The sequence below is a fragment of the Choloepus didactylus genome, chromosome 3, assembly GCF_015220235.1.
Source record: "Choloepus didactylus isolate mChoDid1 chromosome 3, mChoDid1.pri, whole genome shotgun sequence".
NCBI classification, from domain to species: Eukaryota; Metazoa; Chordata; class Mammalia; order Pilosa; family Megalonychidae; genus Choloepus; species Choloepus didactylus.
Window position 1 is genome coordinate 214,914,982 of NC_051309.1, and position 27,708 is coordinate 214,942,689.

The 27,708-nt window shown below is 44.8% G+C and overlaps 1 pseudogene; it reads right to left on the reverse strand.

The window, feature by feature from the left end:
• Positions 1-27,465, reverse strand: LOC119530642 (annotated as a pseudogene).
• Between the last annotated feature and the right edge of the window lie 243 nt (positions 27,466-27,708).

The window sequence follows — 27,708 nt, forward strand, 5'->3', positions numbered from 1 at the left end:
CTACTGTTTGCTTAATTTTCCACAATAAAAAAAGGGACAAACTTGTAAATTTGTCTTGCTAGGCAGCAATTGCCTATAAGAACACAGGTTGCCAGACGAGGAGGAGGGCTCCGAGGAGGCGCCGGGCAGCTCCCGCGTCCTCTCCTACAGGTGCAGCTTGTGTTTGTCGGAGGCCAGCGACTTGACGTCCTCCAGGGCGTAGTGGGCGGCCCGGCGTGGAGTTCTCATCTCCCGTGGTAAGGAGGTCAGACATAGGCCTGGTATTCCAGGCCCTTCACGGGTAGCTTTTCCTTGCCCTTGGCCGCGGCTGTCTGGTCGGGGAAGGTATCGGGGACCGTGGGCGCAGTCCTGGCCAAGGCGAGAAGGCCTGGACGTCGGTCTGTTGCCTGTCGGGGCAGCGTGCAAGCAGAAGCTAGAAGCCCGGGCTGTCGCGCTCCTCCACGGCGCTGAACACCTCCTCCCGCGTGCGGATCGCCAAGGTCTGGGCACGGCTCACCTGGCGCACCACGATGGTGGCGCCCTTGGCCAGGCTCTCCACGTGCTGGTCCGACACCTTCTCCGTGCCCTTCCGGCTGCTGGCCCGGTGCTTGTGCCCGCGGTTCTTTGAGCCGTCGGTGGAGGGAGCAGGCAGCTTGTCCATCTCGGCACTCTTGGAAGGTCTTGAGGAGGATGGTGAGCTTGCTCGTGGCGGTGGCGGCCAAGCTGCACTGGTGTGTTTGTGACCTGCACAATCAGGTAATTATTGGTGACGAGCGGTCAGGCGCCCTGCACCCTCCAGGTCTGGAAGCGGTCTGTGAAAGTCCGAAGGTGCGGGTCCCGGAAGAGGCTGCAGTGTGTGTGGCTGGGGGTGGCCGCGTGCGTACGGGTGGAAACTCTTCTGGGAGTGGCAGATCTCGGAGCTCTCCCCGGCGGGCAGGAGCGTGCGCAGGCGCGGCTGCGAGGTGAGGTGGAGGGGGGGACCACCTTGGAGCCGCTGTGCTGGCCCGTGAGCGCTTCCATGCCGCGGACGGCCGAGGGGTAGAGCCAGGTCGCCCAAGCAGGTGCGGGCGGCATGCGATGCGCGTTGGCGCTCAGGGCGGTGCAAACTCGGGGCGCATGGGCGGAGGCCTGCCATGGCGCTCCCGAACTCAGAGTTAAACTTGAGGATCTTGCACGGGGAGGTGGCTGCGGGGTAGCTGTAGAGAAGGAAGGGTGGGCTGGAATCCCAGGGCTGAAGGTTCTGCTCCTCTCCCCATCACCCATCCACCCAGCTTGGTCTGTGACTACGAAACTCTCCCTCGGCGGCTGCAGAAGCCCTTACCGCCCGCGGCGCGTGGCGCTGGCAGGGCTGCGGGCAAAGACCGGGTGCCAGGGCGCTTAGAATGAGAGGGCTTAGAATGTCTTTCTAAGTATTTCCAGAATAAGATGCAGTAAACATGATCAGGAGTGCACAGGTGTTAGGAGTGAAAGTGGTAGCCCCTGAATATTTGCTGAAACGTTATCTGCATAACCTCAAACTGGCGGCACCTGTGACACGTAAGCCACATCTCCTCACTTAGAGAATCTTCCTTTATTTTATTACTCTTCGTCTCTGTTCTTGCTTCACTTTGTAGGCTCCCTCATTGTAATGGATTAGCATAGGAAATCACCCATTTCAGTTAAATCATACAATGGATTTCAGTCCTCAAAAGAACAGATAAAATGTCGTGGGTCATTCTGTTATGACTGTGGCATAAATGGGTACTTTGTTGTGAGGAGAAAAGAAAAAAAAGCAAAGCTGTATTTTTAAGAAGGAAAAATTTAAATAAAATGAAAAATTCTACATTAAAAAGGGGGAGCTGCTTTAATCAGTAAATTGCTGGCTGAATAGAGAGCCTAAAAATAACTTCTAAATGGTCCAACATGTTTGAACTTCCATTTTATTTAAGATGTAGAAAGCTGCAGGGACTGTTGCTCCCTCCCTAATAACAAGAAAAAACTGTATGACCTAAAAAATCATAACTTTGTGAGCCCTCAGAGAGCTGAGGTTGCAAAGCAACCACACAAATTGAATTCCAAAGCGGGATAATCCACTCCAAGGAGAGTCAGGACACATAAACGGTCTTCCTTTTGGCACAACATGGGAGAAAGAGGTAGCTGTTATATAAGCAGAGAATAAAAATTCAGCTAAGATTATAAAGAAATTTTAAAAGCCAAGCTTTGGCTGGTGCATCCGTTGGGAACAGGAGAGGATATTTAATTTGTGGGGCTCAGTGCAAAAAGAAAATGTGGGCACTCATTCAACAGTGTTTAAGCATTGCATGATGGTGGCAGCAAAGAATTAAACCAAGCATGGAGCCCTTTTAAGTGGGGAAACCTATGGGACTAAACAGGTCATATGTCAAGAAACCAGTCCTGGTTTAGAATATCTGGGGACCTTACACATAAGGGGAGTTCACACTTGCTTGAAAGCTCTTCTTCATGGGCTTCCACCAGGTGCTCATGAGAATGATTGAGAACCGTGCAAAAGACCAGAGAGAGCTGATCCCAGTATAAACATGCAAGAGGCCATTGGTAGCTGCTGGGGATAAGCACAAAGCCCCACTAGCTTCCTGGGATCCTTTTCTCCTACAAAGCCAAAGTCTTAAGTTGCTGGGGGAGATTAAGCAAATGTCATCACCCACAGGGCACTGGGAAAGATCTATTACTTCTGGAGAAGTAGAAGCAAAATCCATCTGCCTTTCCCAGGACACAGGCAACTGTTTATTGCTACATGGTGGAAGGGTAAATGCAGAAATTCTCTACCCCTCGGAAAGGGGTAGAGACACAGCTACCAAACAGTTGTCTACTATTATTGTGTAAAACATTCTTGTAACCCAGCCCCAACCCTAAGCATAAGTGGAATTTAAAGCCTATGGTTTCTGATTCTATGGGACACAACAGAATTCCATACCTGGCAAAAATATCTTTCAAAAATGAATGTGAAATACAGTGTTTTACATTTTAAATTTTTTATTAATTTTATTTATACACATTCCATATCCACCAAACACACCCTCCCCCTTCCCTCTCTCCCATCCTCTGGTAACCTCTAACCTACTTTCTGTCTTTGCAGATCTTCTATTTCTAGACATCTCTAATAGGTGTTATAGTATATCTGTGCTCAGGTGTCTTGCTTATTTCACTGAGCATAATGTTTTCAAGTTTCTTCCATGTTGCAGCATGTCTCAGAACTTCATTTTTCCTTATGCCGAATAATATTCCATGGTATGTACCACATTTTATCCATGATTGGTTGATGGACACTTGAGTTGTTTCCATCTTTTGACTATTGTGAATAATGCTGCAGTGAACATTGGTGTACCAGTATCTGTTTGAGACACTCTCTTCATATTCTTTGAGTTTATACCTAGGAGTGGAATTGCTGAGGCCTGTGGTAATTCTATATTTAACTTTTGGGGGACCACCATATTACTTTCTATGGTGACAGCATCATTTTGCATTCCCACCAACAATGCACTAGAGTTCTCATTTCCCCACATCCTCTACAACATTTGTTATTTTCCATTTATTAAATAATAGTGATCCTTCTGGGTTGTTTGTCTTTTTGTTGTGGTGTTGTAAAAGTTGTTTATGGGGCAATGGGGAGTTAAGAAATGAGTGTATGGTTGCTGTTTGAGGTGAAGGGAAATTTCTAGTAATGGATGGAGGGAAGGCAATAGCATTACAACATTCTAAATGTGATTAATCCCACTAGTGGAATGCTAGGGAGGGGGTGGAATGGGAAGATTTAGGCTGTATATATGTTTCCACAATTCAGAAAAAAAAAAAAAAAGGCAGTCTAAATAGATGACAATTGAATGCCAAGGACGACCCTGGATGGGATCTTAGGATGGAGGACAGGAGGCTCAAAGGGACACAGTTGAGACATAAGGAAAAGGAAATATAGAATGTAAGCTTTGTATCATTGTTGAATCTCATGTACTTCTTAGCTGCGCTTAATGGGATTGCATAAAAGAATGTTCTTGTTCATGGGAATTGTATATGTGAATTATAGTGTTTGTTCAAGGATGTGTGCAGCTGGCTCTCATATGTTCAGAAGACAGAGCAATAGATGATGATAGGGAGAGAGGGACGGAGGGAAAGAAATAGTGGTGTGATAACATGTTGAAAGTGGATCGGGGTATTGGGGGGGGTCAGGGAATGCTGGAGTTCTGTGTATAGGGTTTGTATTGTTTTTGCAACTGTTCCTATAACTTTGAATTTATTTCAAAATAAAATGTAAAAAACAAACAAACAACAAAAAAAGTTGTTTATATATGCTGGCTATTAAGCCCTTATCCAGTATATGGTTTGCAAGTACTTTCTCTCATTCTGTAGGTTGTCTTTTTGCTTTCCTGAAAGTAACCTTTGATACACAAAAACTTTTAATTTTTTAAGCAGTTTTATTGAGATATATTCACATACCATACAATCCATCCAAAGTGTACAATCACTGCCTTTTAGTATAATCATAGAGTTGGGCATTAATCACCACTGTCAATTTTATAACATTTTCATTACTCCCCAAAGAAAAACCCATACCCCTTAGCAGTCACCTCTTAAACCCTCTATTCTTCCCCAGCTCCACATAACACTAATCTAATTCTGTCTCTATAGATTTATTTATATTTAAAGAATACTAAAATATTACTGTTAACTATAGTACATAATTTGCATTAGGTGTATTTTATCTAGTATACTACATTCTTATTAACACCTTGTAATAGTGATGTACATTTGTTATAGTTCATGAAAAAACATTCTTATATTCGTCTTATTCACCAAAGACATTGTCCACCATAGGGTTCACTATGTTATACAGTCCCATGTTTTATGCTCTAGATTTCCTTCTAGTAACATATACAACCTAAAACTACCCCCTTTCATCCACAATCACACACATAATTCAGCACTTCTAATTATACTCATAAAAATGTGCTACTATCACCTCTATGTATTTCCAATCATTTACAATCAATGTAATTAAAAATTCTGCACAAATTAAGCATCAGCTCCCCATTCTCTGTGCGGGATACTGATTACGTGCTTCGACTTGGCGGGCCTGGGCTGGGGGACCTGATCAGCCCCTGGGGAGGGTGGTGGGCACGGGCGACAGCGCCCTCCACAGCCCCCCAGGCCTGAGAAAGTGAGGCCGGAGGCAGGCCCCATTTCCTCACCCAAAATACCACCGTTAGGGGAGGCTTGCCGGAGGGAACCGCCTTTTCCCCACCCCCTTATCTTGCCCGCACACCCCCCGTTGCCAGAGCAACTCCCGCCACCACCAGTGCGCATACACTGTTGCCAGACACCGTTGCCAGAGCAACTCCCGCCCCTTTTCAAACAACCTCCGCGCCCTCTTAGAGCCAATCCTAACCTCCGCACCCTCTCAGAACCAATCCTAGCCTTTATCCCCTCAGCATTGGCTTGTAACAACCCCTGCCCTCTATGCCAGCCTATATAACCTGTGCTCACCCCTAATAAACGCTCTTGGCTTTACCCTCCTGAAAAAAGCGTCCCGCCTGTTCCTTTCTCGCCGCCCTCCATACCTTGCACGCCACTGCCGGGGACCTGGCCAAGTCCCCCGCCTCGCCCTCGCCTCCGGGAAAGAGCCCCCGCCGCCGGTACCCTCCGAGCAACGCCGAGAGCCGAGGGTTCAGCAACCGGCCGCCATCCCCCCAGACGATTTAACTGCGACCGCAACTGGTGCCCCGTGTGAGGCTGGTCCTCTCCACACAACGGTCCAGTAAAATCACCCGCTCGCCCGGATGCCTCTCCAACTCCCCTTCTCCTCGCCTGCAAGGTAAGGGCCGCCTTTCCCTCGCCGCCCCGCAGAGCCGCCTCTCCCTCGCCGCTCCACGTCCAGAGCCGCCTCTCCCTCGCCGCTCCGCGCCCGGGCCGCTCCTCCCTTCCCGAATTAACCCGGCTATTGCCCCCGACTACCTTTCGTCCTCTCTTCCTATGACCCCCATTCCTCCTAACACTCTCCCTCTTCCCCTCCATTACTTTGCTGTAGTCCTCTGTGTCTTTGTTTCTTTGTTTGGCGCGGTGTGCCTCTTTGCAACCGCCCCCCCAGACTGCTCCCGCTACCAGAGGGTCCTGCTTTCTGCTCTCGCCGTCTCCTCCGGCCTCGCGGCCACGGTTTACCTCATTCTCCTTGCTCGGTAGACAACCCCCGCCTCCTCCCCCCCCCCCGCTATGGGTAATCGTCTATCTGCACGCCAAGCACCTCAAGTTCGTGCTCTGGCGGGTCCCCTAGACACACATCACTGTAAGGTGTCTGTCCGGAAGCTGCAAGTATTTTGGGACCTCCTGCTGCCCTTTAACCCATGGCTCACCACTTGCCATCTTTGGGACCCTGTCACTTATAATCGCCTTATTGATCGGGTCACCAACGCCATGGAACATGAGAGCAAGCACTTCCCTCCCGGCTTGCTCCCCACCTTAATAACCATCCGCTCCTGCCTTCAGGGCTCCCTCCCCCCTGATCGAGGCCCCATTAAATCTAAGGAGGCCCTGTCAACTCAATCAACAGATTCGGACAGTGAGACTAATGCGGACCACGATTCGGACACAGAATCCTTAGTCGAGCAGATTAACAACGCGCTCGAAAACACCCCCCAAAAGCGAAACAATACCGAGCCTCGCCAAGATGGCGAACTTCCTCCTTCTTCTTCCATCGAGGGGAGGAAGTGCTCCGGCGATGACGTCAGCCCTAAGCCAGGCCGGAAACCACAAGCGCTTTACCCCGCCCTTCCACAGGGCGGAGCTAGCCCGCCATTTTATGCCTTAGCCACACCTACCGCGCCGCCATCTTGCGACGCTTGGGGCCTCCCACTTCTGCCTCCCCCTTCGGCGAGCTCCCCCTCGGAGCCGCTGCCGGCAGCTGCCGCCGCCCCTCCCACCCTGCCGGCAAACAACCCCTGGCTGCCTTCTACACCTCAAGGCAACCCTTGGGGCAACGCTGCCCCTACCCCCACTCCCGTGCCAGGCCCTCTGCAAGCGCGTCCTCCTTTCTCTCGCGCTTTTCGCTGCTTTCCCCTTAACCTTACCCCCACACCGCAGAAACCGTACGACTGGTATCCCATTGACTCAGATACTATCAAGCAGCTTCGCAGGGCCGTCAAGGAGGACGGGTTAGGTAGCCCATACGCTTCCCAAATACTGCAGGATATCGCCATGGACTTTTGCCTCCCCCAAGACTGGGCCTCGCTTTCCCATACCATCCTTAGCCCCGGCCAGTTCGTTGATTGGCGTGCCCACTTCCAGGAGGAAGCAGCTAGGCAAAGTGAGCAAGACGCAGCCACTGGAGTCTATCATCACCCCGAAGCCTACTTGGGCACGGGAGCGTTTATAAATGCATCTGCCTATATTAATGCACCTGCCACCTTTTGGCCTATCCTTCGGGGAATCGCCTTGCGAGCGTTTGCCAACTGCTCCACCTGTCGACCTACGAAATTCACCAAGCTCCTCCAGGAGCCGAGTGAGCCTTTCGCCACCTTTGTCTCTAGGGTTGAAGAAATCTGCGCTCAAAAGGTTAGTGATCCCCAGGCCCAACTGGCTCTCGCTCGAGAACTCATTCTCGAGGGAGCCAATCCCCCTTGCAAGCAGGCTATTCTTCCCTTGCGGGAGAAAAGCCTACACGATTGGGTACTTGCCTGCAGCGCCTTTGACCCAGCTGCCGCGTCCCTAGCCCAGGCTGTCTCTGGTGCTGTCACTGCCGCCTTAGCCGCCACCGCCGGTTGCTTCAAGTGCAGGCAGAGCGGCCATTTTGCCCGGGAGTGCCCCAATGCGGAGGTCAACCGCCCGCCTTTCATGCAGCGCAATGGGCGCCCCCCTTCCACTCCTTGCCCACGCTGTCAGCGTGGCTATCACTGGGCGCGCGATTGGAAAAATAACCCCAAAACCCTCTGCCGCTGCCCCAGTGTTAATCAGCGCCAAGGCGCTGAGCAAGCTTTAAACTCCAAGCGGGGCAAGCCTTAGCCCCGCCCCTAAGAGGCAGCGTGCCGGCCGGTTCTAATAAAACTCATCACCTCACCGGCAATAAAACGCTTCTCTGGACAGTCCCTATCACTCCGGAAAAGCCTACTCGTAAATTAAGAATAGGGGGGCAATGGTACACGGGCACGCTCGATTCAGGGGCAGAAGTCTCTTGCATGCCCGCTCAGTATGCTACCATGTGCATGGTTCTCGATGGTCCCTCGGTAGTGGGAGCCACTGGTACCTCCACTTCTCTTCAGGCCATAGGGCCCATTAAGTGGGAGGATGAAGAAGGCCACTCAGGCACCTTCCGCCCGCTGTTCCTACACACCATAGACCAAATTTTATGGGGCCATGATATCCTCGCCGCCTCTGGGGCAGTGCTTACCACGCAGCCCCCCCAATAATGTGTGCCACTGCTCGTTTAACACCTCCAGCGCCCGTTCCTCTGCAGTGGGATACTGAGGAACCTATATGGGTAGAGCAGTGGCCCCTTCCCACGCACAAATTAGTTGCGCTCCAAGCCCTTGTCCAAGAACAATTGGATGCAAGCCACATAGAACCTTCTACTAGTCCCTATAATTTGCCAGTGTTTGTTATTCATAAAAAAGCCACAGGGAAATTTAAGCTCCTCCATGATCTGCGGGAGATCAATAAGCATATTCTTCCCATGGGCTCCCCGCAGCCTGGCCTCCCCCATCCGGTGGCCATCTCGGCCCACTATCACGTAGCCACCATTGACATCAAAGACTGTTTCTTCCCGGAACCTTTGCCCCCGCCAGTAGCGACTCTGGTAGTTCTAGAAGGGGAGGCCGAGTTGGAGTACGCAGTAACAAAAACCTAGACCAGTATTACATGTGCCCATCCTCAAATCCTGGAAAATCGTACTGCAGTTCCCCCAACGAGTACTACTGTGCATACTGGGAGTGTGAAACATTAGCCACTACTTGGAAGCCTTACGCCCCTGATCATTACCTAACTTTAAATTGGGCCCCTTTTGGTTGCAAGCCCCGTGACCATTCCATCAATCCTTATTACGATAAATATAATTGTCAAAAACTAAATCTCACCGTACAGCTCCCTACTGATCCCTCTTGGCTACTCGGTCGAACCTGGGGCTTCAGAATCTATTTGGAAGGAGTCGACCCAGGTTCCCTTATTTTGATAAAAAAGGAAGCTGTACTAAAAAACCCCTCTGCCATTGGTCCCAATAAAGTCATTAACCCCCTTTTTCCACAGCCCTCCAGCCGCACCTCAGCTCCAACCAGCTGCACCTCAGCTGCAAACAACGCATCGCCAACCCCACCACCCCAACCTTTCCTACCCCCCTCTCGTTACTCCTCTCCCCTCCTCGGCCTTATCCAAGCGGCCTTCACCTCAGTGAATTCCTCCAACCCCAATCTTACCTCCTCTTGTTGGCTTTGCCTCTCCACTTCCTCCCCCCTGTATGAGCCAGTTGCCTCCAACCTCTCCTTTTCAGAAAACACAGAGGACAGCCCCTCGGAATGCAATTGGAATATCTCTGCCGTCCCCCTAACCTTTCATTCAGTCTCCTTTACAGGAAAGTGCATCCGCCCTCGCTCAAGTAACTCTCCCAACCTCACAGCTTGTGCCAACTACTCATCTCCCAGCAGCTCTGCCAAGTTTCTTATTCCCCACAACTCCTCCCAATGGCTCTGCTCCTCTACAGGACTTACCCCCTGCCTTAACGTGCAAACCCTCAATACAACTAATGAAACTTGCCTCCTAATTGTCCTTATCCCTAGGGTCCTATACCACAGCGAGGAAGACTTCTTCCTCCGCCTGGAAAGAACTGCAGCTCCTGCCCCTCTGCAAAAGCGAGAGCCCATCACCGCCCTCACGATCGCCTCCCTCCTAGGTCTTGCAGGCGCTGGCACCGGAATCGCTGCACTAGCCAGTCAAGGCTCCGCCCTAACTCACCTCCGGGCGGCTGTTGACGAGGACATTCGTCACCTACAAAACGCTATTTCCCATCTTAAAAATTCTGTTAACTCCCTCTCTGAGGTCGTGCTCCAAAACCGCCGAGGTCTCAACCTTCTTCTCCTCAAAGAAGGTGGCCTTTGCGCCGCCCTAGGAGAAGAATGCTGTGTTTATGCCAATTCCACAGGTCTCGCCGAAGACAGCCTAAAGAAAGTCCGAGAGGGACTAGAACAGCGCAAAAGGGACCGTGAAGCTGCCAACTATTGGTCCCACATCTTTACCTCCCTCCTCCCTTACCTCCTCCCCCTCATAGGCCCCCTACTAATAATTATTCTAGCTCTCACCCTAGGACCCTGGGTTATCCGCAGACTTCACCAACTTGCTAAAAGCCAGGCCAATACCAATGCTGTCCTCTCATCATTTGTGCAAGTCCAGTATCAACAACTTGCCTCCACTGAAGAAGCTAACCCTCCGCACCGTCGCCACCCTCGTCCATCCCGCAAGCAGCGAGGCCCCTGTCGAGCGCTCGGGCGCCACATCAACGTTAAGCTCCAACCTCACTGAGCCACCGTCAACCCCTTTTCCCCTCCCCGGCCTCCCCCTTCCCTCATCCCTTAGCGGACCTCTCCGGTAAGCTTCTTCCTTTAATTAGAACAGAAGGGGAAAATGCGGGATACTGATTACGTGCTTCGACTTGGCGGGCCTGGGCTGGGGGACCTGATCAGCCCCTGGGGAGGGTGGTGGGCACGGGCGACAGCGCCCTCCACAGCCCCCCAGGCCTGAGAAAGTGAGGCCGGAGGCAGGCCCCATTTCCTCACCCAAAATACCACCGTTAGGGGAGGCTTGCCGGAGGGAACCGCCTTTTCCCCACCCCCTTATCTTGCCCGCACACCCCCCGTTGCCAGAGCAACTCCCGCCACCACCAGTGTGCATACACTGTTGCCAGACACCGTTGCCAGAGCAACTCCCGCCCCTTTTCAAACAACCTCCGCGCCCTCTTAGAACCAATCCTAACCTCCGCACCCTCTCAGAACCAATCCTAGCCTTTCTCCCCTCAGCATTGGCTTGTAACAACCCCCGCCCTCTATGCCAGCCTATATAACCTGTGCTCACCCCTAATAAACGCTCTTGGCTTTACCCTCCTGAGAAAAGCGTCCCGCCTGTTCCTTTCTCGCCGCCCTCCATACCTTGCACGCCACCGCCGGGGACCTGGCCAAGTCCCCCGCCTCGCCCTCGCCTCCGGGAAAGAGCCCCCGCCGCCGGTACCCTCCGAGCAACGCCGAGAGCCGAGGGTTCAGCAACCGGCCGCCATCCCCCCAGACAATTTAACTGCGACCGCACTCTGGCCTCATTCTATCTCCTGGTAACCTACATTCTAGATGCTAACTTTATGAGTTTGCTTATTGTTCTTAGTTCATATTAGTGAGATCATACAATATTTGTCCTTTTGCGTCTAGCTTATTTCACTCAATGTAATACCCTCAAGGTTCATCTGTGTTCATCAGGACTTCATTTCTTCTTACAGCTGAATAATATTCCATCAAATGTATTCTACATTTTGTTTTGCCATTCATCGGTTGATGGACATTTGGGGTTCTTCCATCTTTTGACAATTGTGAATAATGCCACTATGAACATCAGTGTGAAAATATCTGTTTGTGTCCCTGCTTTCATTTCTTCTGGGTATATACCTAGTAGTGGGGTTGCTGGGTCATATGGTAGTTCTATACTTAGCTTCCAGAGGAACTGCCAAACTGTCTTCCCTAGCTCCTGTACCATTTTACATTCCCACCAGCAGTGAATGAGTGTTCCTATTTCTCCAAATCGTCTCCAACACTTGTAGTTTTCTGTTTTAATAGAGTCCTTTCCGGTAGGTGTGAAATGATATCTCACTGTGGTTTTGATTTGCATTTCTCTAAAAGGTAGTGATGTTCAGCACCTTTTCATATGCTCTTTAGCTATTTGTATTTCCCCTTTGGAAAAAATGTCTATTAATGTCTTGTGCCCATTTTTAAATTTGTGTGTGTGAGTATGCGCACACATGCACGCGTTTTTCTTGTTGAGTTCTAGAATTTCTTTATATATTCTGGATATCAAACCCTTATCAGAATTTTGGTTTCCAAATATTTTCTCCCTTGGTAGGCTGCCTTTTCACTTTCTTGACAAAGTCCTTTGAAGCAAAGTTATTTTTAATTTGAGGAGGTCCCATTTATCTGTTTGTTCTTTTATTGTTTGTACTTTGGGTGTAAAGTCTAAGAAACCATGGCCTACCACAAGATCTTGAAGATGCTTCCCTACATTTTCTTCTAGTAGTTTTATGGTCTTGGTTCTTATATTTAGGTCTTTGATCCATTTTGAGTTAACTTTTTGTATAAGGTGTGAGGTAGGGGTCCTCTTTCATTCTTTTGGAAATGGATATCCAGTTGTCCCAGCACCATTTGTTGAAAAGACAACTCAGTCCCAGTTGAGTAGACTTGGCAAAAGTCAGTTGACCATAGTTCTGAGGGCCTATTTCTGAACTCTCAATTTGATTCCATTGATCAATGTCTATCTTTATGCCAATACCATGTTGTTTTTATCACTATAGCTTTGTAATATGCGTTAAAGTCAGGAAATGAGAGTCTTCTAACTTCTTTCTCAAGATGTTTTTGGCTATTCAGGGTCCCTTACTTTTCCATTTCTGCAAATTAGGCTGTTGGAATTTGGCTGGGATTGCATTGATTCTGTAAATCAATTTGGGTAGAATTGACATCTTAACAATATTTAATCTAGCAATCCATGGACACAGAACATCCTTCCATTCATTTAGGTCTTCTTTAATTTCTGTTAGCAGTGCTTTGTAGTTTTCTGAAAACAGATCCTTTACATCCTTGGTTAAGTTTATTCCCAGATATTTGATTCTTTTAGTTGCTATTGTAAATGGAAATTTTTTCCTGATTTCCTCCTCAACTTGCTCATTACTGGTATATAGAAACACTACCATTTTTTTTTATTGTTGACTTTCATTTTTTATTTAAATATAGTGATCTTTTTTATAAAAAAACAAAAAACCTTACAAAGCAAATATTTCACGTAAATGAAACATGCATGTCTACTTTATAGTTAAGCAAAATAAACTTTTAGGCATAAGATTTTAAAAATTATTAAGAAACAAGACAACAAAGCCAAGACAGAAATAGCAGGAGCAGCAAAAACATGCATTTAATAATGCTTCAATTGGTCTTGACTTCCAACCTACTGGTTAAGGCCTGAGTTGTGCAAATCCTACTTTCTTCCTTGCCACATGGAAACAATCAATTTCGCTGTACCTAATACACATCTTTTTTTTTTTTATTATTATTTTTTTTAATCTTCATTTTATTGAGATATATTCATATACCACGCAGTCATACAAAACAAATCGTACTTTCGATTGTTCACAGTACCATTACATAGTTGTACATTCATCACCCAAATCAATCCCTGACACCTTCATTAGCACACACACAAGAATAACAAGAATAATAATTAGAGTGAAAAAGAGCAATTGAAGTAAAAAAGAACACTGGGTACCTTTGTCTGTTTGTTTCCTTCCCCTATTTTTCTACTCATCCATCCATAAACTGGACAAAGTGGAGTGTTGTCCTTATGGCTTTCCCAATCCCCTTGTCACCCCTCATAAGCTACATTTTTATACAACTGTCTTCGAGATTCATGGGTTCTGGGTTGTAGTTTGATAGTTACAGGTATCCACCACCAGCTACCCCAATTCTTTAGAGCCTAAAAAGGGTTGTCTAAAGTGTGCGTAAGAGTGCCCACCAGAGTGACCTCTCAGCTCCTTTTGGATTCTCTCTGCCACTGAAGCTTATTTCATTTCCTTTCACATCCCCCTTTTGGTCAAGAAGATGTTCTCCATCCCATGATGCCGGGTCTAGATTCCTCCCCGGGAGTCATATTCCACGTTGCCAGGGGGATTCACTCCCCTGGGTGTCAGATCCCATGTAGTGGGGGGGCAGTGATTTCACTTGCCAAGTTGGCGTAGCTAGAGAGAGAAGGCCACATCTGAGCAACAAAGAGGCATTTGGGAGGAGGCTCTTAGGCACAATTATAGGCAGGCCTAGCCTCTCCTTTGCAGCAACAGTCTTCCCAAGGGCAAGTCCCATAGTAGAAGGCTCAGCCCATCAAACCACCAGTCCCTTATGTCTGTGGGCACATCAGCAACCATTGAGGTGGGGAAGCCCAACACCCCTGCATTCTCCACCAGCTCCTCAAGGGGGCTCTGCATATTTTTCATTTTTTTTTTAATTAACTTTTTTTAAATTAGCTATATAAAAAATACAATAAAAAACATTTCAAAGAAACCATAACATAACAAGGGAGTAAGAAAAAGGCAACTAACCTCAGATAGCTACTTTACATCTAACATGTTCCTACTCTACCCCATGAAAATAACCTAATATAGCAACATTTCTGTGAACTTGTTCCTACCATACCCACCAGAAATTAACAAACCATAATCATTCCTGGGCATTCCCAGAACATGAAATTTACCCACAATAGCTTATCTGTTCTTATTGGGTTGTCTTTCCCCCTTCATTAATTGCACTCTATCACTAGTTCCCCTACATTTTACATTAGAAACCATTTATTTTACATTTTTCAATGTTCACATTAGTGGTAGCATATAATATTTCTCTTTTTGTGCCTGGCTTATTTCGCTTAGCATTATGTCTTCAAGGTTCATCCATGTCATATGTTTCACATCATTCCTTCTTACTGCCGCATAGTATTCCATCGTGTGTATATACCACATTTTATTTATCCACTCATCTGTTGAAGGACATTCAGGTTGTTTTCCTCTCTTATCAATTGTAAATATTGCTGCTATAAGCATTGGTATGCAGATATCTGTTCATATCACTGCTTTCAGATCTTCCGGGTATATACTGAGAAGTGCAATCACTGGATTGAAAGGTAACTCTATATCTAGTTTTCTAAGGAACTGCCAGACTGACTTCCAGAGTGGCTGAACCATTATACAGTCCCAGCAACAATGAATAAGAGTCCCAATTTCTCCACATCCTCACCAGCATTTGTAGTTTCCTTTTTGTTTAATCGCGGCCATTCTAATTGGTGTGAGATGGTATCTCATTGTCGTCTTAATTTACATCTCTCTAATAGCTAGTGAAACTGAACATTTTTTCATGTGTTTCTTGGCCATTTGTATTTCCTCTTGAAAGAACTGTCATTTCATATCTTTTGCCCATTTTGTAATTGGGCTGTCTGTACTAATGTCATTGAGTTGGTTGATTTCTTTATATATGCAAGATATCAGTCTTTTGTCAGATACATGGTTTCCAAAATTTTTTCCCATTGAGTTGGCTGCCTCTTCAACTTTTTGACAAATTCCTTTGAGGTACAGAAACTTCTAAGCTTGAGGAGTTCTCATTTACCTATTTTTTTCTTTTGTTGCTTGTGCTTTGGGTGTGAGGTCTAGGAAGTGTCTGCCTAAAACAAGGTCTTGAAGATGTTTTCCTACATTCTCTTCTAGGACTTTTATGGTACTGTCTTTTATATTGAGGTCTTTGATCCACTTTGAGTTAATTTTTGTGTAGGGGGTGAGGTAGGGGTCCTCTTTTATTCTTTTGGATATAGATATCCCCATTGTTGAAAAGACCCTTATGTCCCAGTTGAGTGGCTTTTGGGGCCTTATCAAAGATTAGTCAACCGTAGATCTGGGGGTCTGTCTCTGAATTCTCAATTTGATTCCATTGATCAATATGTCTATCTTTGTGCCAGTACCATGCTGTTTCAGCTACTGTGGCTTTATAGTAAGCTTTGAAGTCAGGTAGTGTGAGTCCTCGACTTCGTTTTTCATTTTTAGAGTGTTTTTAGCAATTTGAGGCATCTTCCCTTTCCAAATAAATTTGATTACTAGCTTTTCCAAGTCTGCAAAGTAGGTTGTTGGAATTTTGATTGGGATTGCATTGAATCTGTAGATGAGTTTGGGTAGAATTGACATCTTAATGACATTTAGCCTTCCTATCCATGAACATGGAATACTTTTCCATCTTTTAAGGTCCCCTTCTAATTCTTTTAGCAGAGTTAATGCAGTTTTCTTTGCATAGGTCTTTTACATCTTTGATTAAGTTTATTCCTAGGTACTTGATTTTTTAGTGGCTATTGAAAATGGTATCTTTTTCTTGAGTGTCTCTTCAGATTGTTCATTTCTAGCATATAGAAACATTACTGACTTACGTGCATTAATCTTGTATCCCATCACTTTGCTAAATTTGTTTATTAGCTCTAGTAGCTGTATCATCGATTTCTCAGGGGTTTCCAGATATAAGATCATATTATCTGCAAATAATAACAGTTTTATTTCTTCCTTTCCAATTTAGATCCCTTTTATTTCTTTGTCTTGCCGGATTGCCCTGGCTAGCACTTCCAGCACAATGTTGAATAACAGTGGTGACAGTGGGCATCCTTGTCTTGTTCCTGATCTTAGAGGGAAGGCTTTCAGTCTCTCACCATTGAGTACTATGCTGGCTGTGGGTTTTTCATATATGCTCTTTAGCATATTGAGGAAGTTTCCTTCAATGGCTACCTTTTGAAGTGTTTTGATCAAGAAGGGATGTTGGATTTTGTCAAATGCTTTTTCAGCAACTATTGAGATGATCATTTGATTTTTCTCTTTTGACTTGTTAATGTGCTGTAATACATTGATTGATTTTCTTATGTTGAACCATCCTTGCATGCCTGGAATGAACCCCACTTGGCCATGGTGTATGATTTTTTTAAATGTGACTTTGGATTCTATTTGCAAGTATTTTCTTGAGAATTTTTCCATCTATATTCATTAGGGAGATTGGCTTGTAGTTTTCGTTTTTTGTAGCATCTTTGCCTGGTTTTGGTATTAGATTGATGTTAGCTTCATAAAATGAGTTAGGTAGTGTTCCATTTTCTTCAATGTTTTGAAAGAGTTTGAGTAAGATTGGTGTCAGTTCTTTCTGGAAAGTTTGGTAGAATTCCCCTGTGAAGCCATCTGGCCCTGGGCATTTATTTGTGGGAAGATTTTTGATAACTGATTGGATCTCTTTGCTTGTGATGGGTTGGTTGAGGTCTTCTATTTCTTCTCTGGTCAGTCTAGGTTGTTCATATGTTTCCAGGAAATTGTCCATTTCCTCTACATTATCCAGTTTGTTGCCATACAGTTGTTCATAGTATCCTCTTATAATTTTTTTAATTTCTTCAGGATCTGCAGTTATGTCACCTTTTTCATTCATTATTTTGTTTATATGGGTCTTCTCTCTTTTTGATTTTGTCAGTCTAGCTAGGGGCTTGTCAATCTTGTTGATCTTCTCAAAGAACCAACTTTTGGTGATATTTATCCTCTCTATTGTTTTTTTGTTCTCTATGTCATTTATTTCTGCTTTAATCCTTGTTATTTCTTTTCTTCTACTTGGTTTAGGATTGGTTTGCTGTTCATTTTCTAGCTTCTTCAGTTGATCCATTAGTTCTTTGATTTTGGCTCTTTCTTCCTTTTTAATATATGCGTTTAGTGCTATAAATTTCCCCCTTAGCACTGCTTTTGCTGCATCCCATAGGTTTTGGTATGTTGTGTTCTCATTTTCATTCGTCTCTATATATTTAGCAATTTCTCTTGCTATTTCTTCTTTAACCCACTGATTGTTTAGGAGTGTGTTGTTTAACCTCCAGGTATTTGTGAATTTTCTAAGTCTCTGATGGTTATTGACTTCTAATTGTATTCCATTGTGGTCAGAGAATGTGCTTTGAATAATTTCGATCTTTTTAAATTTATGGAGGCTTGTTTTATGTCCCAGCATATGATCTATTCTGGAGAAAGTTCCGTGAGCACTAGAAAAGTATGTGTATCCTGGTGATTTGGGATGTAATGTCCTGTAGATGTCTGTTAAATCTAATTCATTTATCAGATTGTTTAGGTTTTCAATTTCCTTATTGGTCTTCTGTCTGGTTGATCTATCTATAGGAGAGAGTGATGTGTTGAAGTCTCCCACAATTATTGGCTGAATGGGGCTTTGTTAATTCACACTGCTCCACCTTCCCAACTCTGGGACAATCAGCTGAGGTTGCAGGGAAGGCTAATGTCCACGCCCAGTTTTGTGGTGTGTGCCTGTTATTTGAAGCACTTCCGTCACACTGGGTTGTCTGGGGCAGCTCTGGGCTATGGGGCTGGCGATGGGCAGGAGTGTTTCCTGTCCACCAGGATGATGGCTGTGAGCGGACACCCCCCTTTTCTTGGGAAGTTGTGGTGTTTAGTGAATTTTCTCAGCCACTGGATTATTGCGTTTTGTCTCAGAGCTCTCTTAGTTCTGCTCTTGACTTGACGTGCCCAAATTGCAAGTCTTTGAAGCTTTCTGTATTGGGCTTCTTAGAGTAATTGTTTTAGAAACAGAAAAAAGGATTAAAAAAAAAAAAAAAAGGGCCCTCCTCAGAGATCTAATGGGTTATTGAAATGCTAAGAGACAAAGCAACCAGGGCCATTAAGGAAAGGTTCACAGGGCAGAGAGATCAGCTTTTCTTCGGGATTTGCATATGCGCCTCAGGGCCTGAGCTCGGGCCTGAGCTCTGCCCTTCCCCTTTCTATGTTCACGAGAACTCCAAAAATCCTTCGCTTTTATTTTGGAGTTTTTCATGTTATTTTTTTCTATGCCTGTCTCCTCTCTGCTGGGCTGGCTGCTCTCAGATTCTCTGGTGTCTGGTCTCAGCCTATCTATGGTTGGAGTTTGGATCAGTAGAATGAGTTTCCGATAAGAGCTGCCACTGCAGTTCTCCCTTCTCCTTCCCGGAGCTGACGGCCCCTCCTCCCACGGGACTGAGCCTGGCAGGGAGGGGCGCGGGTCCCCTGGCCGGAATAACTTACAGATTTCGCTGATCTCAGCAGTTCCATGTTTTCATGAGTGTTGTATGAAGTATGCCCAAAGTCAAATTGCTCTGTGGTGTCTAGTCCACGCAGTTCCTGGCTTTCTATCTAGTTTCCTGGAGGAGTAACTAAAACATACAGCTCACCAGTCTGCCATCTTGCCCCGCCCGGTTATTGACTTCTAATTGTATTCCCTTGTGGTCAGAGAATGTGCTTTGAATAACTTAATATTTTTTTAAATTTACTGCGGCTTGTTTTATATCCCAGCATATGATCTATTCTGGTGAAAGTTCTGTGGGCACTAAAGAATGTGTATCCTGGTGATTTGGGATGTAATGTTCTATATATGTCTGCTAAATCCAATTCATTTATTGGATTGTTTAGGTTTTCAATTTCCTTATTGGTCTTCTGTCTGGTTGATCTATCTATAGGAGAGAGTGATGTGTTGAAGTCTCCCACAATTATTGTGGAAACATCAATTGCTTCCTTTAGTTTTTCCAGTGTTTGTCTCATGTATTTTGTGGCACCTTGATTGGGTGCATAAACATTTATGATTGTTATTTCTTCTTGTTGAATTGCCCCTTTTATTAGTATGTAGTGGTCTTCTTTGTCTCTCATAACATCCTTGCATTTAGAGTCTATTTTATCTGAGATTAATATTGTTACTCCTGCTTTCTTTTGGCCATAACTTGCATGAATTATTTTTTTCCATCCTTCCACTTTCAATTTCTTTGTGTCCCTGTGTCTAAGATGAGTCTCTTGTATACAACATAATGATGGTTCATTTTTTTTTTTTGATCCATTCTGCCAATCTGTATTTTTTAATTGGGGAGTTTAATCCATTTACATTCAGGATTATTACTGTGAAGGCATTTCTTGAATCAGCCATCCTGTCATTTGGTGTATGTTTGTCAGAAACATTTTTTCCCTCTCTCTCTTAATGTCTTTTAATGTACCCATACTGAATCTCTTTAGTAATGAACCTTTCTCCATCTCTCTCTCTCCTTTCTTTGACTGTTGGTAGGGCTCCCTTTAGTATTTCAATTAGGGCAGGTCTCTTGTTAGCAAATTCTCTCAGCATTTGTTTGTGAAAAATTTAAGCTCTCCCTCAAATTTGAAGGAGAGCTTTGCTGGTTATAGAGTTCTTGGTTAGCAATTTTTCACTTTCAGAATTTTAAATATGTCATGTCACTGCTTCTTGCCTCCATGGTGGCTGCTGAGTAGTCACTACTTAGTCTTATGCTGTTCCTTTGTAAGTGGTGAATTGCTTTTCTCTTGCTGCTTTCAGAACTTGCTTCTTCTCTTCAGTATTTGAGAATCTGATCAGAATATGACTTGGGGTGGGTTTATATGGATTTATTTTATTTGGAGTTTGCTGGGCATTTATGATTTGTGTATTTATTGTGTTTAGAAGATTTGGGAAGTTTTCCCCAACAATTTCTTTGAATACTCTTCCTAGACCTTTACTCTTCTCTTCCCCTTCTGGAACACCAATGACTCTTATATTAGGACATTTTATATTATCTGTCATATCCCTGAGGTCCAATTTGTTTTTTTTTCCCTATACTTTCTTTTTTGTTCTTTCATTTTCCATTCTGTCATATTCAAGGTCTCTGATCTGCTGTTCAGCTTCCTCTAGTCTTGTACTATGAGTATCCAGAATCTTTTTAATATGTCAACAGTTTATTTCTATAAGACCAATTTTTTTATTTACTCTTACAATTTCCTCTTTATTCTCTTCTAGGGTCTTCTTCATGTCCTTTGTATACTGTGCCATGCTTTTGTTGTTTGTCATTAGCTCTTTGATTAATTGCTCCAAGTACTGTGTCTCCTCTGAACTTTTAATTTGGGTGTTTGGGTTTGGATTATCCATAGTGTCTGTTTTTTTAATGTGCTTTAAAATTTTCTGTTGTTTTTGGCCTCTTTTCATTTGCTTAGCTTGATAGGGTTCTTTTAGATTATGTAAGCTGATTGAAGCACTTATATCTAATTGGTCAGATCTACAGCTTTGTGTAGTACACTTTAACTAACTAACCAGCAGGTGGCATCTGTGGGCCACTTATTCCCCTCAAGCCAGTTCTCCCCAACTTTGTCTTTGTGGTGAGTGGGACTGTGAATCTTGTGTGGTACAGTTGGTGCACCAGATTTGCGTGTGTATTTGGTACTGCCCTCCCTGAATTTGGGGCATGTGTCTGAGCAGTTAGGGATGGAGGATGGCTTTGATAATTAAATCTCCCAGTTGTTCCTGCAGATTTAAAGTTGTTGAAATAGTCTAGTCCTTCAGTTCAGTCTTGTCACAGTTTGTCTCTGCCACTGACCCACAAGTCCTTGGTGTTTGCATATGGTCCCTAGGACTTGCAAGTGGGTCTCTCTTCTAAGCTGTGCCCTCCTAGGTCCTCTGCTGAGGGAAGATTGTGCTACATCACAGGTGAGCACCATCCCTCAAGGGAAGTTCTGGGCTGCAGGGATGTGTAGGAGCATTCTGAGTCTGCTGAAAGGATGGCTGAATGGGGTATGTTAATTTCCCCTTTTCACATAGCTCCCTTTCCCAGCTCCAGGACAATTAGATGTGGGTGCAGGTGCATGAAAGGCTATTGTCCACACCATCTGGGAAGATGGCTGTAAGGGACCACACCCCTTTTCTTGGGGAGTTGTGGTGTTTAGTGACTTTTCTATAATGAGCTGTCTTGGAGCTTGCCCCTATGAAGCTTGTTACTGCAAAGGAGAGGCTAAAGCTGTTTATAATTGTGCCTAAGAATCTCCCCCTGAGTGCCTCTTTGTTGCTCAGATGTGGTCCTCTCTCTCTCTCACTAAGCTACCTTGGCAGGTGATCTCACTGCTCTCCCCCGCTACATGGGACCCAACTCTTAGGAGTGTAAATCTCCCTGGCAATGCAGGATATGACTCCCGGGGATGAATCTGGATCTGGCATCGTGGGATTGAGAACATCTTCTTGACCAAAAGGGGGATGTGAAATGAAATGAAATAAAGCTTCAGTGTTTGAGAGATTTCAAATGGAGTCGAGAAGTCACTCTGGTGGACATTCTTATGCACTATATAGATAACACTTTTTAGGTTTTAATGTATTGGATTAGCTAGAAGTAAATATCTGAAACTACCGAACTCCATCCCAGTAGCCTTGACTCTTGAAGATGATTGTATAACAATGTAGATTACAAGGGTTGACAGTGTGATTGTGAAAACCTTGTGGATTGCACTCCCATTATCCAGTGTATGGATGGATGAATAGCTAAATGGGGACAAAAACTAAATGAAAAATAGGGTGGGATGGGGGGGATGGTTTGGTTGTTCTTTTTTATTTTAATTTTTTATTCTTATTCTGATTCTTTCTGGTATGAGGAAAATGCTCAAAAATATATTGGGATGATGAATGCACAACTCTATGATAGTACTGTAAACTGTTGATTGTACACCGTGGATGACTGTATGGTATGTGAATATATCTCAATAAAACTGAATTAATAAAAACAAACAAAAAAGATCATGGCTTTTTCTTGGGGGACAGACAAAAGAAAAAGAAAGAGAAATACATGACAGTTAAAAAGCAAGGAAAGGAAAGATAGAATTAACCTAAAGTAGAATAAAAGAGTCACACAACATCATCAATGCTGAGCGTCCCATACCCCTCCTGTATGTCCCCCTCTTATAGGCATTTAGCTTTGATACATTGCCTTCAGTACATTAAAGGAAGCACAATACAGTTTCTCTTAACTAGAGTCTCTAGTTTGAATTGATTGTATTTTTTCCCCAATACCACCTGTTCTAGTTTGCTAATGCTACTGGAATGCAAAACACCAGAAATGGGTTGGCTTTTATAGAAGGGGGTTTATTTGGTTACACAGTTACAGTCTTAAGGCCATAAAGTGTCCAAGGTAATGCATCACCAATCGGGTACCCTCACTGGAGGATGGCCAATGGTGTCTGGAAAATCTGTTAGCTGGGAAACCACGTGGCTGGCATCTACTTCAAGTTCTGGTTTCAAAATGGCTTTCTCCCAGGAAGTTCCTCTCTAGGTCACAGTTTCTCTTCAAAATGTCACTTGGTTGCTCTTGGGGCATCCTCTCTTGGCTTCTCCAGAGCAAGAGTCTGCTTTCAACAGCCATCTTCAAACTGTCTCTCCTCTGCAGCTACTCTCTCAGATTCTGTGCATTCTTCCAAGAGTCCCTCTTGGCTGTGGCAAGCTCACTCCTTCTATATGAGCTTATATAATGCTCCAGTGAACTAATTCAGACCCACCCTGAATGGGTGGGGTCACACCTCCATGGAAACTATCCAATCAGAGTTAACATCCACAGTTGGGTGGGGCACATTGCCATGGAAACAACCTAATCCAAGTGTTCCAACTTAATCCCCACTAATATGTCTGCCCCACAAGACTGCATCAAAGAACATGGCTTTTTCTGGAGGACACAATACACACAAACTGGCCCATTCCACCCCCCTGGACCCCAGAAAAACATGATCTTTCCATATACAAAATACATTCATCCAATCATGATATCACAGAAACTTAAATCAATTCAGAAACAATATTTAAGTACAAGATCCCATCAGAATCAGTTACAGGCATCATCAGTCCTAAGGCATAATTCTCCTTTAGCTGTGGATCTGTGAAACTTAGAACAAGTTATGTGTTTCCAATATACAAAGGAGGGACATTCATAGGATAAACAGTCCCAGTGCCGTAAGGAGAAACTGAAAGGAAAACAGGGCTCACAGGACAAAAACAGTTCCTGAAACCCACAGGGCAAACCCCATTAGGTTTCAAAGTCTGAGAGTCATTAACAGAATGACATTGTGTCCTTGGGGCTTGAGAGGGCGGGAGCCCAACCTTTTCCAAAGGCTTTCATGTCAGCCCTTTTCTCTCCAAATGCTGGGGTGCATGCTCCAACATATCCACACATTGGAGAGACCACCTTCTTCTCATCCCCACCTTCCTCAAACATCGGGGCAGCACCCAGATTCTCTTCCATCTCCAGGGCACATGCTCAACCCCTTCAGAACAGTGGGGTGGTGGCCAGGCTCTCCCCAGTCCCCTGGGAATGTGCTCCACCCTCTTTGGGTCCTGGAATAGCAAGACTCTTCCAGAACATCAAGGCGGAAGACCCATCCTCAACCTCCGGGGCAAACACCCTTTCCAAGCCTGTGGGCCACTCCGCTCTCCCAGCCTGAGGCCTCTTGACTCCAGACCTCAACCTCCACAGCTCTGTCTTTGAAGAAATTTTTCCGTCAATTTGTTCCTTGTCTGTATCCTCCAGTCCAGATAGGCAGTGACTTCATCTATAGAGAGCTCACAAAAATTCTGTTGGCTTCACATGAAGTACACAGGGGTGAAAGCCATCAGACAGTAGGACTTTCCACAAATCCTTTCTGGATAACTTCGTCTTCAACCTTGGCTTGTACTGAAATGGCGGCTGGGTTCCATGTTTGGTTATATCATTAAGTTTGGCTGTAGCTTCTGGGGTTTCACCCCCTGGAAGCCCAAAGTTTTTTGGGCCATCAATTTCTGGTTTCTTTGAAACCAAGAGTTTCTCAGCGCATCTCTGTCCTCTCACATCTTACTATATAGTTGAAAGTAAGAGCCAGGCTACTTCTATATATTTTGCTTGAAGATCTCATCAGCTAAATATTCCAGGTCATTGCTTTCAAATTCTGCCTTCCATCCAACACCAGGACTCAATTTTGCCAAATTCTCTGCCACTTTAAAACAGGGATCACCTTATTTCCAGTTTGCAACAACAAATTCATCATTTCTGTTCAAGGCCGCATCAGAAGTATCTTTAGAGTCCGTATTTCCACAGTCTCTTCAAAGCAGTTTAGCCCTTTTCTATCAAGCTCCTCATAATTCTTTTAGAAACTTTCCCTTATCCATTTAAAAAGCTGTTCCAACATGTTTGGTATTTGCAAACACAGCAGCACCAGCACCCCACTTCTCTGGTACCAAAATCTGTTCTAGCTTGCTAATGCTGACAGAATGCAAAACACCAGAAATAGATTGGCTTTTATAAAAGAGGGTTTATTTGGTTACACAGTTACAGTCTTAAGGCCATAAAGTGTCCAAGGTAACGCATCAACAATTGGGTACCTTCACTGGAAGATGGCCAGTGGCATCTGCAAAACCTGTTAGCTGGGAAAGCACGTGGCTGATGTCTGCTCCAAGTTCTGGTTTGAAAATGGCTTTCTCCCAGGACATTCCTGTCTAGGCTGCAGCTCCTCTTCAAAATGTCACTTGGTTGCTCTTGGGGCATCCTCTCTTAGCTTCTCCAGAGCAAGAGTGCTTTCAACAGCTATCTTCAAACTGTCTCTCCTCTGCAGCTACTCTCTCAGCTTCTGTGCATTCTTCAGTTTCCCTCTTGGCTGTGGCAAGCTCACTCCTTCTATCTGAACTTATATAATGCTCCAGTGAACTAATTCAGACCCACTCTGAATGGGTGGGGTCACATCTCCATGGAAACTATCCAATCAGAGTTGTCATCCATAATTGGGTGGGATGCAATGCCATGAAAAGAACCTAATCCAAACATTCCAACTTAATCCCCACTAATATGTCTGCTCCCACAAGATTGCATCAAAGAACATGGCTTTTTCTGGGGGACACAATACACACAAACCGGCACACCACCTTATTTTAATACCTTGCAAGTTCGACATTCACTTGTTCTCCCTCATTAAAAAAACGTATTTGTGCATTTTATCACAGTTGTTGAGCACTCTAGGTTTCACTTAATTATTATACAGTCCCAGTCTTTATCTTTCCCCTTCTGGTGTCCCACATGTTCCTAACCTTCCTCTTTCAGCCATACTCACAGTCATCTTTGTTCAGTGTACTTACTTTGTTGTGCTACCATCACCCAAAATTGTGTTCCAAACCTCTCACTACTGTCTTTTCCTGTCTGCCTGTAGTGCTCCCTTTACTATTTCCTGTAGTGCAGGTATCTCATTCACAAATACTTAAATTGTCTCTGTCAGAAAATATTTTAAACTCTCCCTCATATTTAAAGGACAGTTTTGCCAGATATACGATTCTGTTGGGCAGTTTTTCTCTTTCAGTATCTTAAATATTTCACACTATTTTCTTCTTGTCTCTATGGTTTCTACTGTGAAATCCATACATAGTCTTATCAAGCTTCCTTTGTATGTGATAGATTGCTTTTCTCTTGCTACCTTCAGGATTCTCTGTTTTTCTTTGATGTTTGATAATCTGATTAAGTGTCTTGGTGTAGGTCTATTCAGATCTATTCTGTTTGGGGTATGCTGTGCTTTTTGGATCTGTAATTTTATATCTTTCATAAGAGATGGGAAAGTTTCATTGGTTATTTCCTCTATTATTGATTCTGCCCCTTTTCCCTTCTCTTCTCTTCCTGGGACACCCATGACACGTACATGCATGCATTTCATGTTGTCATTCAATTCCCTGAGATGTTGCTCATATTTTTCCATTCTTTTCCCTATCTGTTCTTTTGTGTGTAGGATTTCAGGTGTCTTGTTCTCCAGTTCCTGAGTGTTTTCTTCTGCCTCTTGAGGTCTCCTGTTTTATGTCTCCATCATGTTCTTCATCTCTTATGTTGTGCCTTTCATTTCCACAGATTCTGCCAGTTTTTCCAAACTTTCGATTTCTACCTTATGTTCACCTAGTGTTTTCTTTATAGCCTTCATCTCTTTTGTTATATATTCCCTGAACTCATTGATTTGGTTTTTGATTTGATCTGCATTATCTCTTTGAAAATCTTTAACAGATTCTTTCATTAAAGTGAAAAAACATCTTAACTGTATCTTGATTGAGGTGTAAGTTTGTTCCTTTGACTGGGCCATATCTTCATTTTTCCTAGTATAGATTATAGTTTTTGTTGTCTAAGCATCTGGTTTCCTTGGTTACCCCAGTCAGATTTTCCCAGACCAGAAAGGGTTCAGGTCTCAGAATGGGGTTGTATTTGGGGTACATTTTAGAGGAATGACAGACTTTCCTGTGAGGTCTCCAGTCACTGTGCTTTTTCTAACCTGCACAGCATTTGGCACCTGTCAGCCTGTCTCTCCTGACTTGTGTAAAGTGGTGTGGCCTCCTTGGTTTCTGTTGTGGCTGTTTCCCCCAGGCTCTGAGGTCTGGTTCTGAAGGGAAAGCTGGGCCCCACCTCCTTACTCTTAGGGAAGATTCACCCCCTAGGGAGTTACCGTTTGCATTTGAATTGTCTCTCCTCTGTTATCTCCACCCCTGTCTGGGTCAGAGAGCTGTGGACTGAAAATGGCTGCTGCTCTCTCCTCTGAGCCCCTCAGGTTAAGAGAGAGAAAAAGGGATAGGAAGCCCCCTGTTGGACCCTGTACGTTGCCCCCGTTTCACTTGTTGGCTAGAGGTAACACCCTGTCTTCTGGGCTTCTCCTCCCAGTAGAGATGAGTCTGCTGGTTCTTTAATGTCAGTCTCACTAAAAGCCTTTGTCTGCTTGTTGGGTGGTGGGTTGTAGCTTGTATTTGGCAGTCTACGTTTGTTAATTAAAACCTCAATTGGAGCTCAGCCCAGCTATATTCGCTCATTCGGAGCATTCGGAGAGTACTGCTAGTTTCTACCACAGCGAGGTTTTGCAGCAAAGCCTGCCATGGGGGAGGGGGCTCTCGGCATGATTCCGCAGCTTTTACTTACATATTCCATGCTGTGATCTCAGGCATTTCTCAAATCCAGGTTGGTGTATGATGTGTGGACAGTCATGGTTGTCCCCCAGCAGTTATTCCAGATTATTTACTGGTTGTTCCTGGTTGTTCATTAGTTGTTTCAGGGGACTGACTAAATTCCACTCCTCTCTATACTGCCATCTTGCCCCTCCTCCTCTGTCTGTCTTTTTGATGTATGCATTTAGAGCTATAAATTTCCTCCTCAGTATCACCTTTGCTACAT